The sequence below is a fragment of the Ceratotherium simum genome, chromosome 5 (genome assembly GCF_057802395.1).
Source record: "Ceratotherium simum simum isolate JZ-2026a chromosome 5, ASM5780239v1, whole genome shotgun sequence".
Taxonomy (NCBI): Eukaryota; Metazoa; Chordata; class Mammalia; order Perissodactyla; family Rhinocerotidae; genus Ceratotherium; species Ceratotherium simum.
The window spans coordinates 58,434,759-58,447,418 of record NC_141904.1 but is presented as its reverse complement, the minus strand read 5'-3'; the positions used below and the strand labels follow the sequence as shown (position 1 = coordinate 58,447,418).

General features: G+C 49.4%; 1 protein-coding gene across 14 annotated transcripts in view; it reads right to left on the bottom strand.

Annotated features, from left to right (window-relative positions):
• The window catches only part of ABHD6 (abhydrolase domain containing 6, acylglycerol lipase), a 46,685-nt gene extending 37,800 nt beyond the window's left edge, over positions 1–8,885 (bottom strand). For 2 of the 14 annotated variants that reach the window (XM_087431235.1, XM_087431239.1), the window contains exons 1-3: positions 7,938–8,453; positions 6,153–6,229; positions 2,057–2,228 (exon numbers count right to left, since the gene is read on the bottom strand). The gene's annotated coding sequence lies outside the window, so the exon portion shown is untranslated. Of the gene's footprint in view, positions 1–2,056; positions 2,229–6,152; positions 7,276–7,312; positions 7,425–7,937; positions 8,674–8,731 lie in introns of those variants that run through there. The other 12 variants (XM_087431228.1, XM_087431230.1, XM_087431229.1 and 9 more) reach the window with 12 other exon arrangements.
• Positions 8,886–12,660: the final 3,775 nt, after the last annotated feature.

The window sequence follows — 12,660 nt, the reverse complement described above, 5'->3', positions numbered from 1 at the left end:
TGAATTGCTACCATGGGCATGTGTAAGCTTTTCCCTGTTTAATTAAAAAATATAATATAAACTCCTCATATAAAATAGTCTATCCTGCATTGTCCAATACAGTAGCCACTAGCCACCTGTGGTTGTTTAAATTTAAATTATCAAAATTAAATAAAATTTAAGTCAGTTCCTTGGCTGCATTAGTCACATTTCATGAGCTCAACATGTAGCTAGTGGTTACCATACCGGACAGCAAAAATAGAGAATATTTTCATTATCACAAAAAGTTCTACTGGCAAGTCTTGGACTCTATGCTAGTTAAAAAGGCCTGTTAGAGCAACCAAACCTTAATTGTTTCTCATGATAAGGGAAGAAATGCAAATGTGAATGCTGTTAGGCTGAAAATCCCTCTCTTTCTACATGACCTAGATGGCTTGGCTGCCACTAAAATAATAAAGACTGGGAGGCAGGATTCCTGTATGACTGTCCAAAGGTTAAGTCAGCTTGGGAGAAACTTCAGTCATTAAGGGTCAAAGTCTAGCACTCTAAGATAAGAATTTCCACCCTGGAACCACGCACGGTGCATAAACCAGAAATTTGTGTCTCCTTTGCGGTTCTGGGAGAGGTACCAATAAGAGGATTCACTCCGTCCTGCTTTGTACTGAAGTGCTAGCAACTGGTTCCCCATGGGCGTTCTTGCTCAAGAACCAGCCAAGCCCAGCCCCCTCCCCTGCTTCTGCCACCTGGCGCAGCACTGTGAGCAAGGAAACAGCCTAGCCAGGCTGGTCCTGTGGGCAAAGAATCAGAGAACCAGAATATCCTGCTACCCAATCCTGTGGAGAAGGGACACAGCCAGAGAGAGAGGCAGGCAGATCAATCAGGGGCCCAACTGGAAGGCAGGTGGCTTACGGAACCTGCGTTATATCTGTATTGGCCAAGAAGCAAGGCAATGAAACATGCAACACGTGCCCTAGCCTAGCCCTGCACATTCAAAACATCAGGCTTTGGGGTCAAGATGTGGATTGTGGTGATAATCTGAAATAACCTCCTGCTTGAAATCATGTTTAAAACAGGAAAGCCCTACAGAAATACAAGCCAATCTCCTACTAGACAAGAGAGGAGCCAAAAGTCACTTGACCCTTTACCTCCAAGGACCCCCAAGGCTTCAGGCTCTCAGGGAGCCCAGAACAAGCTTTTATTCCAACACTTCCCTATGAATTAGTATGAATGTGCTGCCATCAGCCGAGGTCACCTCTCAAAAATAAAGCGCTAGAAAGAGCATCACATAAGTGACTCTTTTCCACATGACTGAAGGGAATTAAAATAGCCCTCTACACGCATGTGCAATAGCCGAGGGCCTAAAATAGAACCTCAGCACCCAAAAACATTCTCCCATTGCCCACTGCGCTCTAAGCAAAAGGAAAAGCAAGGAGATGACAGAGGGTTTTGTCACTTCTAAAGGAGGTGAAGTTGCTCTACAGTATTTTCTAACTATAGGAACAAAGTCAGTGTTAGAGAAAAAGGAGCCCTCTTATAAACAGCCAGCAGGTCCTGTCAGGACACAGGTTCTATCAGGACACGATTTCTGGCTCCCAGCAGGAGGTCCAGCCTTCAGGGCCTCTGTGAGCTGGTCCCCACCTTCCTTCAGAATCTCCTCCCCAGAGGGATCTCTGTAACCCATGACAATTAGCATCAGAAAAAGAGCCAGGTGGTGAAGCCACATGCAAAATTTCATAGTTAAGTGAAATAGTTTTGTTTAGAACTTAATCCAAACAAATAAACAGAAATCAAATCTGTCTATTTTAAAAGCAATAGTAAATATTAAACAAAATTTAGGTTATAACTGCAATCCTGTGCTAATTCTTTGAACAAAGGATAAATCTCATGTAGGCTATCTTGTAGTATCATAAATCCTTACAGCTAATATTTGGTTACCACCGTGCTGTCATAAAGAGGACATTTTTGCAAAAATACCTCATCGATTTCTCAAGGGCCTCTCAATTCTTTGATTTTCAAATCTCTCTCCCCTTCTCTTCATCAATTAACAGGTCTCACATTGCCAGACCCCCTCTATTACCGTCCTAAAGCGTCCTTCAGGCAGTTCTCCACCATCACTTGCTTTGATTTCACGAGATCCCGACTCGCACAAGAGTTACAGTTTCACTTTCCACTGTTTGTCTTGTATTTGCAAAACGTCCTACGACCCGGGAGAGACAGATGACCAAGATGTGGATGCTACTGGAGGCCGGCTGGACACCAGGGTTGAAAACAGAGGGAAGCATGATGGAGTGAGATGCAAATTTGTAAGTGACAAGTCCACTAATGAATATTTTCCTGTTATGATGACTTCTGCTTCCCCTCTACAACCTGGCAATTGCGAGGAATCAGATACTCAATACGCTAATAACCTGACTCGGTGACTGTACCTGAACTGGCTTTCTATTTTCTCCATTTTCCCCCACTCTCTCTACCTGGAAGATACCCTCAACCTACCCCCATCTTCTTCTCCTTTATAAATTTTTCTGGCAGAGCTAGGAGTTATCTCCTTCTGTTAACCTTCCCTCAGCCGCCCAGTCGTTAGCAACCCCTGCTTCGTTCTCCGTGCCCCAGAGTGTGTTGTAGGAATGCTTCCCTGTTGCGGCATTTGTGATCTGTGCCTTTTATCACAGTACTCATTAGAACACTGGCTGAACTCTTCACTAGGCTGCAAGCTCCTCGAAGACAAGTCTTACTACACCTCTGCATCCGCCACAGCACTTTAGCACACACCGTGCCTTGCCTTTGGCAGGCACTTGCTAAGTACCAAACAATAAGCTGGAAGGTCAAGAGTCAACAGGGCTGCCACACCAGTGCCCCTGCAGGCCACCTCGTCATTCTGTTCGTTATGGCCACCAACAAAATGAACGTTCCTCATCAGAGCAGTGTAGTTTTAGAGGCTCCAGTCCAGATGAGAAGCTGGGACCCAGAGAGGTTAAGCCAGCTGCCCAGTGTCACACAGCTCTTCTCTTCTTCTGCCTCCAATCCACCAGTGGCTCACAGTGGCCCTCTGCATGATGTAGAAGGTCACGTAGGATTTGGTGCCAGCCCATCTCTCATGTGTCATCCTCTTCTATCACACCCCACTTCATTCCCTTCCCTGAATGATCTACAATCCTAGCCATGTCATGCTCTTTCATACCTCCAAGGCTTTGGCACCCACGCTCCCCTCTCCCCGGCACACCCTTTCTCCCTCTTTCCTGGTGAGCTCCAGCTCATCCTACAAACCTTGGCTAAGAAAGCACTACCCCTGTCTGTAAATGCTCCTCTGAGGATTCAGTTTTGCAGTTTCATAACCTGGGTTCAAATCTCTGCTCTGCCACCAACTAGCTGTGTAAACTTGGCAAGTCTCTTAAGCCCTTAGAACCTCAGCATGGGGACAAAATGAGATGATGCCTGGACACTGCTCAAAGCAGTGACTGGCAGATACCAAGTGCTCCCTCTGCACAGCTGGGAAGACCTCGCCTCCCTCCCAGGCCGAGTCAGGCTGCTCTGCCATACCTCCACCACCCTGCGGTATCACTGTGCCCCGGTCTGCTCAGATGCTTGAGTCTGTGGGTAGCTCTGTGTCGCTCTCCTTATACTTCCAGAGTCTAGCCCACAGCTCAGTTCCCAAACTTCATCACATACAAGGCTTGAATCCTGTTCTGAGAATATCACACAGCACACACCAAATGCCAGCAGCCAAATAGCTGAAGCTTCTGGAAAACCACCTAAGAGCAAAGGCTGCTGTTCCTTTAATTACTTAACAAGAAGGGGATCCCAAACTGCGGCAGTGTAAGCACCTCTGCCTGCACCTCTGCCCACTCCTGCTGCAGGCTGCCCTGTTTCCCTGAATTAGCAGCTTCCTTGGTGCAGCCCCAAACGTATCCAACCACAGGCAGCAACACCCTACGTGGCTTCTGGGATCAGAAAGCCTGAAATACAATCTAGAAGGTTTCTGAGGGTCCAGTTTAGAAGAATATCTTGATCTTCTTTGAAGAGGCAACTACATCCAAGGTCAGAGAGGACTTTGGTTTGCAAAAATTATGTCTAGATCAGAGTTTCTCAACTGTGGCACAACTGACATTTTGGGCCAGGTAATTCTTTGGGGGGGCGGGGCTGTCCTATGCATTGCAGGATATTCAGCAGCATCCCAGGCCTCTACTCACTGGATGCCACTCCCAAGTTGTGACAAGCAAAAGTGTCTCCAGACGCTGCCAAATGCCCCCTGGGGGGCAAAGGTGCCCTCAGCTGAGAACCCTTTTGGAGGAAGTGAGCCCAATCAACTCCAACCCTTGATTTATGACTGCAGTAAATCAATGAGGAACATTTTTAGCCACTCACTATATCTACCTTGAAACATTGTCTTCCCGTTCTCAGGGATTTTTCTTTAAGTTTGCAGTCTTGAAGCCAGTTGTTCTCAACCCTGGCTGCATATTAGAATTCCCGAGGGAGCTTTTTAAAAATACGGATTTCTGCACACACACACACCCCTATCCCCTCTACCCTCCCAAGATTCAGTTGCCCTGGGCCAGAGGCGGGCATGGGTGCTTTTTAAAAGTTCCCTAGGCGGTTCTACCATGCAGCCAGGGTGGAGAAGCACTGCCCGGAGACATTTCATTTGATTCCACTCTACCCCCCATCCTTTGAATCTGGCAGTGTTAAAAGCCAGTGAGCCAGTCAGCCAAAATGAGGCTAAGGGGATTTATTTTTTTTTATTTATTTATTTTTTTGTGAGGAAGATTAGCCCTGAGCTAATATCCATGCCAATCCTCCTCTTTTTTGCTGAGGAAGACCCGCTCTGAGGTAACATCTATTGCCAATCCTCCTCCTTTTTTTTTCCCCTTTTTCTCCCCAAAGCCCCAATAGATAGTTGTATGTCATAGCTGCACATCCTTCTAGTTGCTGTATATGGGACACGGCCTCAGCATGGCCAGACAAGCGGTGCGTGGGTGCGCGCCCGGATTCCGAACCCGGGCCGCCAGCAGCGGAGCGCGGGCACTTAACCACTAAGCCACGGGGCCTGCCCCTAAGGGGACTTATTAACATCCCCATTCTTGACAATGAGACATCCTCTGCCCACTCCATTTCTTGGCCTGCAGATGACTTGCCAGAAAGAATGGAATTTAGCTCCATAATCAAGCAGCTTTCCCACGGCCTTATGGATTTAAACAGTGCTGTCCCATAGAACCTGCTGCAAAAACGAAAATGTTCTCTATCTGCTCTAATATGGTAGCCGCTGGCCACATGTGGCTATTAACACTTGAAATGTGACCAGTGTGACTGAAGAAAATTTTGAATGTTATTTAATCGGAATTAATTTGAATTTAAATAGCCACCATGTTGCACAGTACGAAAAGTGCTTATGTCCCTACAGGGTCACAGAAATAAAGAAAAGTCCTATAGTTTGCTGAATGCCATACAACTGTGAAATTTACAAAAATTTATGTCTTAAAATATCTAAACTCAACAGTCTTTAAATTATCAAATGGGATCCTAACTTATTCCAATAAAGAATCAATTTAGGAGAAATTTTAAAATAAAATTTTTTTCAACCGGCAGAACTAACTTCCCAGCATACTCCCAACACTTAGCTTTGAGGTGGACATTCCTGGCGCTTTTCTTTTTTTTTTTTTTTAATTTATTTATTTTCCCCCCAAAGCCCCAGTAGATAGTTGTATGTCATAGCTGCACGTCCTTCCAGTTGCTGTATGTGGGACGTGGCCTCAGCATGGCTGGAGAAGCGGCCCGTCGATGCACGCCCGGGATCCGAACCCGGGCCGCCAGCATCAGAGCGCAAGCACTTAACGGCCAGGCCACGGGGCCGGCCCTTTTTTTTTTTTTTTTTTTAATTTTATTTATTTATCTGGCGCTTTTCTTTTGAACACTCACTGTAATAATTGATTTCACCACCGAAATAACCAGAAGATGGTAAAGAATATGACACAGGAAAGCTGATTTCTACTCTGAGCTGCTTACTAGCCTATGAGGATAAAGCACTCACACTGGCTTTCCTTCACTCCAAATCCAAAGATAACCTTAGATTCGAACCTGTCATCCCCAAGATAGGCCTGAACCAACACACACTGCAAACCAAGGTCACCTCTAAGAACAAGGTTTTTTCCCTCATATCATTAAGTTTTGTAATTACTTACAATTGCACAAACTGCATTCACACATTCACTCTAGAGATGTGGATCCTCATAGAACTCAAAGCTCGTAAATTTTAAAGCTGAAAAATAGAAAGGCAATTCTTTCTCTTATTGCAAAGGCAATGGATGGCTTAGAGCTGCAGAAAGCTCACAGGCCCTGCTGAGCACACACACACAAATGCTTACCTCTTCTTGGCCCGAACCCCCTTGGCCCACCACTCAACAGAGTCAGTGTGAACCATTTAGTAATGATTTAACATTTCTCCAATAATTCCAAGTGGTGGTCAACCATCGCTAACTCTTCATGATAGCTGGCACTTATCGAGTACTCACCATTTGCTGGGCCCTGAGCTTTATTTTACCTAAATCTTACCACTGCCTTCTAAAGCAAGTACTATTACCAGAAGCTGAGACTCAGAGAGTTAGGTAACTGGCCCATGGATACACGGCTAGCAAGTGGAAGAGGTGGGATTTGGACTCATGTCTCTCTGATTTTCTGGTGGAAATCCTTTGGGTTATGAACAAAAACAAACGTGATTATAATGTTAAGTACCACGCAGAGCCATTCTCCCTGTGATCAGGTGGCAGCTCAAGGAAGGGAGTTTGGTGTTGCAGGGTTCAGAAATCCTGAGCCTATCTTTACTTCAGAAACCATGCCATCCCCCCACTGTGGACCCCCTCCTTCTGTCCTGGGGCTTCCGGTGGGAAGAGGGGTCTTGGGGAGAACTTCTGACCCTGCCAGCACAAGTGCACACAAGAGGACAAGGCAGACACGTATAGTAGAACTTTCCAAACGCCATCATGGGGGTGGAAAGTAGTGGGATCCCAGCTATGGGATCCCAGGGGAGAAAGGAACAGCTTTCACCTGGGGCCAGGGTAGAAATCAGAGGAGGGTTCCTGGAGGGGACAGCGGAGTTGGAGCGTTAGGGGCAGGTTAAATTTAGACATCAGCGATTCCAGGCAGGGCATTCCCAGAGGGAAGAGCTGAAGCAAAGGCAGCAGTGGGGAAGAACATGTGTTCACCTGCCTGGGGCACAGCAAAGGAAGGAGGAGGGAAGCAGGAGATCAGGAGGCAAAGGCGAGAGGGCGCAGGGTCTCCAGGGGCAGAGGCTGATGGGCTGGGGCACCACGGGGGGGGGGGCGGGCAGGAAGCACCCACTAACCATCCCAGGACTGTTTTGCATCCCAGCCCTGGTGGCCTGGAGCCAAGTCCCTTCTCTCTGGGCATCAGTCTCCTTGAGGTGGATACCGAGGACCACTTGCTTGTCTGAAAACCTAATTTTAGAAAAATAAATTGGTGCTAAGAAAACAGGTTATTAATTTCTGTTATTTCTAACTTCCTATATCATAAAAATGCTGATAAGAATTTACTAGTTACAACTGGGTAAAAATAAGTCTAGTGGTTCCAAATGGAGGCTTTGAGGCCAGACTCACTGTGTGTCCTGGGAAGGGGCCACCTTTGGAAGCCTCACATTCCTCCTCTGAGAAATGGGCATAGCATTGGCACCTCATGGGGCCATTGGGAGGAATAACGCAGGGAATCTTTCAAAGGTGCTTAGGGCAGGGCCTGGCACCCAGTACTTGCTTATTCCATGTAAGCTATTATTAATAATAAACTATTTTTAACTCCCAGCCAGGTGGAGCTAGCCATTAGGGACTGCTGAGCAAGTGAGAGATGTTGGGACCTCTTCTTAACCACCCAGCCCCTGGGGCATAAAAAGGGCTCAACATACACATCCCTGGATGCACAGCCTCTAGACCCTCTGGCACCCCTCCCTCCCCTCCTACCTCACTGTCAACTTGGCCTCCTCCACTCGTCTGCGGGTTCAGGGGTGCAAATCTTGCACATGCTCTGCCCTGCAGCCGGCGTTACACAATCCGCATTTCCAAAGCTGCCAGGAAGCGGGCGAAGGTGTAGGCGGGGGATGCTGGGTGGGGTTGCGGGAGGGCACCGGGCTGTCAGAGTGGTTGGACCAGCATCCTGACTCTCGGATTGAGGGGAGGAGGGGGCGCAAGGGTGAGGGAACTGGGGCAGGCCGAGAAAGGGGAGCTGAAAGGCTGCTGGGGGTGGGTATTGGCTTGGAGAGGTCTTGGGGGATGCAGATGTCTGGGGCGGGACGGGGGAGATGACACCAGCTGGGAGGGCGAGCTGCAGCCCTTCCCCAGGAAGTGGGAGGAACGGGGTGCAGTCCGTCCAAACCATCCAGGCACTGGAAGGGGCGCCTAGGGGCCGGGGCCGGCGCAAGCGGTGGGGAGGCGGAGGGGGGAGAGGGTGCAGGTCCCCGACCCGTCCTCACCTTGTCCCCGGGCTTAGGGCGGCAGGCAGCCCGGACCCGGGAAGTAGGGGGACCAGGGATTTGGGAATGTCAAACCCGTCCAGGCACCGGAAGGGAGCGCGCAGGGGCTGATGCCGGAGCTGGGGAGCGGAGTAGAAAGGGAGGTGCAGGTCCCCGACCCATCTTCACCCCGCGCGCCGCTCGGGGGCAGGCCAGGCAGCCCGGACTCGGGAAGCGCAGGGTAGGTCGCGGGGCCATGGGGGGAACCCCCGGACACCCCCTCCTAGGTGCGCAGCCCGCGCTCACCTGACCTGACCTCAGCGCCGGGGTCCCGCCGCCCGATCCAGACGCCGGTCCTCTGCCCCTGGCCCCGGGCTCGGGTCCCGCCGCCGCCGCGCTCGCGCCCGTGCCGCCCTCAGCTCCCGGCGCCGGGCTCGGCTGGACGCCTTAAAGGCGCGGCGCGCCGGCCTGCGTCCTCCGACAGAAAAGCCAGCTCCGCCCGCTCCGGGTCCCTCCGCGCTGCTCCCCGGCTGCCGGGTTGGGTCTTGAGAAGTCTGGGGCGAGAATCCCCAGCTCCCCCGCACCTCCGGCTCACAGGGTTAAACTCGGAGGGTAAAGCTAGTATCCTGCACAATGCGACCCCAGCAACTTGTTTCTCAGCATCCAAGAGCCAAGGCCGGAGCACGAGTGCCTACTGTGTCCCCGGTCCGGCACCAGGTGCGGAGGGCAGAACCCGATTACCCCGCCCCCGCCCCTAAAGAGCTCGCGGGGAGTGGGGGAGGGATTGGAACCCGAGAAGCCACAGTTGCACAAAGCCACGCCAGAATTCGTCAGGGCATCGTTTCATTTATTGAGCACCTACTCTGTGCCTGGCGCTACTGAGCACGGCACCCGCCAAAGTGACTCAGGCTGGATCTCTGCCCCCAAAGGGCTCGGAGGGACAGAGACGGGTTCACAGGCAAGCGAAGCAACACTACCTTAACGTGGGTTGTGTCATTTAATCCTATGAGATGGGCATTGTGGTTGGCTTCCTTTCCCATAAGCAAGGTGAGGGGCTTGCCCAGGGGTTCAGCCTTAAAGGACAGAACTGGGAACTCCAACCCAGGATCTTCTGGCTCCAAACCTTTGGGGGCAAAATGGCCGTCTTGAAAGGCTTTCAGCCACCACTGGTTAAATCCCCACTATGGTTATTTTGAAACCAGCAAACGGTTAGCTGTTGATTAAGTAGCTAGGAACTAAAGGTTTTTTTTCCTTTTTGCAATTACTTATTGTAGTTTTCAGTTGTTCCCCCACCCATTGTTAATTGCCTTGTTAGGCAATATGCTATCTGACTCCCACTAGGTTGTTATAGATAACATCTCTCTGGTTATTACCACCATAATGAGTGTTTGAGCTGTTTTTCAGGAATTTGAACCCCTTGTCCACTTCAGCCAGATTGAGACTACCACCCCATCAACTGGGCCTGCGCAGATGTCCGATAAGCGACCTTTTGATGTCAAGAGGCTGAAAACTCCACCCTCAGGTCATGCCAACGCTGCCATTTTGTGAACATGAGTTCTCTGAAGAGGCATGAAGTTTGACTACTCTTGTGCAGATCATCAATTACCTCACCTCTCCTCACCTCCAATCATCTGTCTCCACATTTCAGACCACCTTGCCCCCCTATCCCGTAAATATCCCTGAGTCCCTGTTTTCAGGGAAGCAGATTTGAGACTCATTCTCCAGTGTCCTCACGTGACTGCCTTGTGATTAAACCCTCTCTCTCTGCAATCTCGTCGTCTTGGTGATTGGCTTTCTGGGCAGGGGGCAAAACGAACCTGGTTTCGTAACAATTTCTTCCTTTTAAGGAAGATTATAACCTCACTAGGCAAAAAATAGGGAGGGGAGCATAAAAGTTATCACCCATTAAAGTCCAACAGTGTTTTCTGACTAACTTCTCTGCCACATAGCCTGGGTTTTTGAGCATCTAGCCTCAGTTTACCACTCCAGCCTCATCTCCTAGTGTTACTGCCCAACGTGGGGCCTTCTGCTCACTGCAAGACATGCCAATAGTCAAGGGGCAAGGTGGTAGGAGAAAAAGGACGTTTTTATTACAGCTTGCTAGCAAGAGGGACGATGGTGGACTAATGTCTGAAAAAAACCATCGTAAGGGGGCACAAATCTTACAGCAGTTATATAGGCCATTGGGTTATAGCGGAGGGGGTTAGGAATGTTGTCCTTCTGGTGTTACAGAAGGACATGCCAGATCTTTCCGTTTTCACTGATGATGGCTATCAGCATAGACTCTCTGTTCAGGGGTCATCACATTCCTAAGGAACTCAAAAGAATGAAGTTATCATCTTATCGCAGCTGGGAGGTACATGCACAGGCAGGGGTTGTGAAATCAACATAGCAGTTACATCTCCTGGAGGGTGCATATCCAGCTGGGTTAGTTTGTCAGAGGTCATTCAAAGTTAAAATAGGGTTTCTTTTCTACAACATGGCTTCCCTTATGTCAACCTTGTCTTGAGCCGGGTATCACTAGCATTCCAAGGGCACCCAGGCTGAGCTCTACCACCTCGTTTTTGCCTGGGCTGTTCCCTCCACCAAGAACTCTTCCTTTCCTGCTTGGCCTGGCTACACCTCCTGTTACCGCCCAAAAAGGGTGTTCTTCTGCACACTGCAAGACATGCCAATAGTCAAGAGGCAAGGTGGTAGGAGAGAGAGAGCTTTATTACAGCTTACTAGCAAAAGGGAAGATGGCTGACTCATGTCTGGAAAAAAAAAAAAAACACCATCTTCCAGAACAAAGATTATAGGCCAGTTATATGGGGGTCTGGTCTCCAGGTGGGGGAGGCATCTGGTCTCGGTCTCTGGGTGGAGGCAGACATCTACTCTCCAGGTGAGGGCATCCATCTGACCTCCAGGTGGGGGCAGACATCTGTTCTTAGTTCCTGATAGTCTTTGGTTTTCCTGGATATGCATCAGAGACCAGAGCGATGCCCTATACCATGATCTTTTAGTTGTCCTTGATGATGGCTATCAGTATAGACTCTCTGCCTCTGCCGGGGGTTGGGGGTCATCACATTCCTAAGGAACTCAAGAGAACAAAGTTATCAACTTATAGCAGCTGGGAGGGGCCATAAAATCCACAGAGCATGTCTGGGCTAGTTAATCAGAGGTCATTCAAAGTTACAATAGGGTTTCTTTTCTACAATATGGCTTCCTTTATGTCAACCTTGTGTTGAGCGGGTATCACGTCCTCTTATCTGTGCCTCAATTTAAATGTCACTTCCTCCAGGAAGCCTTCCTTAAGTCTCCTTTGGGCCCACCGTCCACTGTGGGCTTCTTCCATCAAAGTGCTTATTCATTCATTTAACAAATATTTACTGAACACTTACTATGTGCTGAGCATGATACCAAACCTCTTAATCTCAAGTTCGTGTGCCTGATGCCCAGCAAGCCAAAAACTGAGATATTGGTGCTTGGAGATGAGAAAGGTTTATTTGAGTTGGCCAAAATGAGTAGGTGGGAGCCTGAGTTTGCTGAAATCCACCTCTTGTAGAACAGAAATCAGGGGAGGTTTATAAGCTAAGGGACTTGGCAGGAGGGGCTTCTGGGAAACAAAGGCGTCGCTCCTGATAAGCCTCTGGGCAATCTGACTTCTGGGCTTCAACAGCTGCTGAGGGCCGGCCATCTGTTGGTGATCGGCCATCGGCCATCCAGTGATGGCAACCTGCCCGAAGTCATTCTCTTTCTCCTGCAAAACAAGCTCACAAATCCTTGAGACCCCTGAGTCACCCCTCAAGTTAAACAAGAGAAACAGCACATTGGTTTAATATCTATAGCACCCCTCAGATACCCGGCTTCAAGCACTGTGTGTGTGTGTGTGTGTGTGTGTGTGTGTGTGTGGTGGTGGTGGTGGTGGGAGGTGTCTTTCTGCTGCGTGAGTCTGTAGCTTGCTTGTCTGCCTCTTGTTCCAGACCTAGATGGGATGTGCCCAGCAGGACTCTCTTGGCCGTTTAAATCCACCACAAAGGCAGCCTCCAGCCCACCAAGCCCTCCAGGCTGGCAGAACCTGGCTGAATTGGACAGGTCCTGGGTTTTAAGAATGGGACAAGAAGCCCCAAAGATGTGGCAGAGGGGCATCTCTGAGGGGCATCTCTGTAAAATCTGCCTCTGTCAGGGCTGCTGGAATCCATCCTGAGTTTGGGACAATCTCCCTGGCTTGGGCTAGAGCATCTTCCTCTAAGATG